This window comes from Arachis ipaensis, chromosome B06, assembly GCF_000816755.2.
Source record: "Arachis ipaensis cultivar K30076 chromosome B06, Araip1.1, whole genome shotgun sequence".
NCBI lineage: Eukaryota > Viridiplantae > Streptophyta > Magnoliopsida > Fabales > Fabaceae > Arachis > Arachis ipaensis.
This window is the reverse complement of record NC_029790.2, coordinates 37,986,779-37,991,456: the sequence shown is the minus strand read 5'-3', so window position 1 is coordinate 37,991,456 and position 4,678 is coordinate 37,986,779.

The window sequence follows — 4,678 nt, the reverse complement described above, 5'->3', positions numbered from 1 at the left end:
CTAAATTACAACAATCCAGAGACAACCTTATTGAAAATTTCAAACAAGTAAAGGAGATGGCAGCCGAACCCAACAACAATAATGCAAGGAGAATGCTTGGTGACTTTACTGCACCTAATTCCAATTTACATGGAAGAAGCATCTCCATTCCCACCATTGGAGCAAACAATTTTGAGCTGAAACCTCAACTAGTCTCTCTAATGCAGCAGAACTGCAAGTTTCATGGACTTCCATATGAAGATCCTTTTCAGTTCTTAACTGAATTCTTGCAGATCTGTGATACTGTTAAGACTAATGGAGTAGATCCTGAAGTCTACAGACTCATGCTTTTCCCTTTTGCTGTAAGAGACAGAGCTAGAATATGGTTGGACTCTCAACCTAAAGACAGCCTGAACTCTTGGGATAAGCTGGTCACGACTTTCTTAGCCAAGTTCTTTCCTCCTCAAAAGCTGAGCAAGCTTAGAGCTGATGTTCAAACCTTCAGATAGAAAGAAGGTGATCATCCACTCAGCAACAGACAGAGAACTCTGAACAAAATACCTCTAACTTAGCAAATTTAGTCTCTGATCTATCTAAGGCCACTGTTAGTTTTATGAATGAAACAAGGTCTTCCATTAGAAATTTGGAAGCACAAGTGGGCCAGCTGAGTAAAAGGATCACTGAAATCCCTCATAGTACTCTCCCAAGCAATACAGAAGAAAATCCAAAAGGAGAGTGCAAGGCCATTGAATTAATTACCATGGCCGAACCCACAAGAGAGGAGAAGGACGTGAATCCCAAGGAGGAAGACCTCCTGGGACGTCCAGTGATCAATAAGGAGCTTCCCTCTGAGGAACCTAAGGAATCTGAGGCTCATCTAGAGACCATAGAGATTCCATTGAACCTCCTTATGCCCTTCATGAGCTCTGATGAGTATTCTTCTTCTAAAGAGAATGAAGATGTCACTAAAGAGCAAGCTGCCAAGTTCCTTGGTGCAATCATGAAGCTAAATGCCAAATTATTTGGTATTGAGACTTGGGAAGATGAACCTCCCTTGTTCACCAATGAACTAAGTGATTTGGATCAATTGACATTGCCTCAGAAGAAACAGGATCCTGGAAAGTTCATAATACCTTGTACCATAGGCACCATGATCTTTAAGGCTCTGTGTGACCTTGGTTCAGGGATAAACCTCATGCCTCTCTCTGTAATAGAGAAACTGGGAATCTATGGGGTGCAAGCTGCTAAAATCTCATTAGAGATGGCAGAAAATTCAAGAAAAAAGCTTATGGACAAGTAGAGGACGTGTTAGTAAAGGTTGAAGGCCTTTACATCCCTGTTGATTTCATAGTCCTAGACACGGGAAAGGAAGAGGATGAATCCATCATCCTAGGAAGACCTTTCCTAGCCACAGCAAGAGCTGTGATTGATGTGGACAGAGGAGAATTGATCCTTCAATTAAATAAGGACAACCTTGTGTTTACAACTCAAGGATCTCTCTCTGCATCCATGGAGAGGAAGCATAAAAAGCTTCTCTCAAAGTAGAGTCAAACAAAGCCCCCACAGTCAAACTCTAAGTTTGGTGTTGGGAGGCCACAACCAAACTCTAAGTTTGGTGTCAAACCCCCATATCCAAACTCTAAGTTTGGTGTTGGGAGGTCTCAACAAAGCTCTGCACATCTGTGAGGCTCCATGAGAGCCCACTGTCAAGCTATTGACATTAAAGAAGCGCTTGTTGAGAGGCAACCCAATTTTCATTTATCTAACTATATTTTTCTTAGTTATATGTCTTTATAGGTTCATGATCATGTGGAGTCACAAAACAAATATAACAATTGAAAACGGAATCAAAAACACCCTGGAGGAAGACTTTACTGGCGTTTAAACGCCAGTAAGAAGCATGTTTTGGGCGTTCAACGCCAGAACAGAGCATGGTTCTGGCGCTGAATGCCAGAAATGGGCAGCATCTGGGCGTTCGAACGCCAGAAATGCACCCTGGAGGAGAGCTGGCGCTGAACGCCCAGAACAAGCATGGTTCTGGCGTTCAACGCCAGAAATAGGCTACAAATGGGCATTCAACGCCCAGAACAAGCACCAACCTGGCGCTGAACGCCCAGAGTTGTGTGCAAGGGCATTTTGTATGCCTAATTTGGTGCAAGGTTGTAAATCCTTAAGCACCTCAGGATCTGTGGACCCCACTGGATCACCTCAGGATCTGTGGACCCCACAGGATCCCCATCTACCTCCACTCACTTCTTCTCACCCCTCTTTCACACAATCCCATAAACACTCTTCCCCAAAACTCTTCACCAATCACCTCAATCTCTCTTCCCTATCACCACTTCACCACTCACATCCATCCACTCTTCCCCATAATCCTACCTCATAAACTCCACCTACCTTCAAAATTCAAAATCAATTTCCCACCCAACCCACCCTAAATGGCCGAACCTTACCCCCCTCCCTTCCCTATATATAGCCCTCCATTCTTCCTCATTTTCACACAACACAACCCTCTCCTCTCTTCTTGGCCGAAACACAACCCCTTCTCCCTCTCCTCCATTTCTTCTTCTTCTTCATCTATTCTTTCTTCTCTTGCTTGAGGGCGAGCAAAATTCTAAGTTTGGTGTGGTAAAAGCATAAGCTTTTTGTTTTTCCATTACCATTGATGACACCTAAGACCGGAGAATCCTCTAGAAAAGGAAAAGGGAAGACAAAAGCTTCCACCTCCGAGTCATGGGAGATGGAAAGGTTCATCTCCAAAACCCATCAAGACCACTTCTATGATGTTGTGGCCAAGAAGAAGGTGATCCCGAGGTCCCTTTAAAACTCAAAAGAAATGAGTATCCGGAGATCCGACATGAAATTCAAAGAAGAGGTTGGGAAGTTCTAACAAATCCCATCCAACAAGTCGGCATCCTAATGGTTCAAGAGTTCTATGCCAATGCATGGATCACCAAGAACCATGATCAAAGTAAGAACCCGGATCCAAAGAACTATGTTAGAATGGTTCAGGGAAAATACTTAGATTTTAGTCCGGAGAATGTGAGGTTGGCGTTCAACTTGCCAAACATGGAAGAGAACGCACGCCCCTACACAAGGAGAGTCAACTTTGATCAAAGGTTGGACCATGTCCTTATGGACATATGTGTGGAAGGAGCTCAATGGAAGATTGACTCCAAAGGCAAGCCGGTTCAACTAAGAAGATTGGACCTCAAGCCTGTGGCTAGAGGATAGTTGGAGTTCATCCAACGCTCCATCATCCCCACTAGCAACCGATCTGAAGTTACTGTGGATCGGGCCATCATGATCCATAGCATCATGATTGGGGAGGAAGTAGAAGTTCATGAAGTCATCTCCCTTGAACTCTATAAAATAGTCGAAAAGTCATCCCCCATGGCAAGGCTAGCTTTTCCTCATCTTATTTGCCATCTATGTTACTCAGCTGGAGCTTTCATAGAAGGAGACATTCCCATTAAGGAAGAGAAGCCCATCACTAAGAAAAAGATGGAGCAAGCAAGAGAGCCCATTCATGGAGCTCAAGAGGCACAAGAAGCTCATCACCATGAGATCCCGGAGATGCCTCAAATGCAATTTCCTCCACAAAACTATTGGGAGCACATCAACACCTCCCTAGAAGAATTAAGTTCCAATATAGGACAACTAAGGTTGGAACATCAAGAGCACTCCATCATCCTTCATGAAATAAGAGAAGATCAAAAAGCAATGAGGGAGGAGCAACAAAGACAAGGAAGAGACATAGAAGAGCTCAAGGACATCATTGGTTCCTCAAGAAGGAAACGCCACCATCACTAAGGTGGATTCATTCCTTGTTCTTGTTTCTTCTATTTTTCGTTTTCTATGTTATGTGCTTATCTATGTTTGTGTCTTCATTACATGATCATTAGTAGTTAGTAACTATGTCTTTAAGTTATGAATGTCCTATGAATCCATTACCTCTCTTAAATAAAAAAATGTTTTAATTCAAAAGAACAAGAAGTACATGAGTTTTGAATTTATCCTTGAACTTAGCTTAATTATATTGATGTGGTGACAATGCTTCTTGTTTTCTGAATGAATGCTTGAACAATGCATATATCTTTTGAAGTTGTTGTTTAAGAATGTTAAATATGTTGGCTCTTGAAAGAATGATGACTAAGAGACATGTTATTTGATAATATGAAAAATCATAAAAATGATTCTTGAAGCAAGAAAAAGCAGCAAAGAACAAAGCTTGCAGAAAAAAAAAGAAAAAAAATAGGCGAAAAAAATAGAAAAAAAATAGAAAAAGCAAGCAGAAAAAGTCAAAAGCTCTTAAAACCAAGAGGCAAGAGCAAAAAGCCAGTAACCCTTAAAACCAAAAGGCAAGTGAAAATAAAAAGGATCCCAAGGCTTTGAGCATCAGTGGATAGGAGGGCCTAAAGGAATAAAATCCTGGCCTAAGTGGCTAAACCAAGCTGTCCCTAACCATGTGCTTGTGGCGTGAAGGGGTCAAGTGAAAACTTGAGAATGAGCGGTTAAAGGCAAGGTCCAAAGCAAAAAAAGAGTGTGCTTAAGAACCCTGGACACCTCTAATTGGGGACTTTAGCAAAGCTGAGTCACAATCTGAAAAGGTTCACCCAATTATGTGTCTGTGGCATTTATGTATCCGGTGGTAATACTGGAAAACAAAGTGCTTAGGGCCACGGCCAAGACTCAT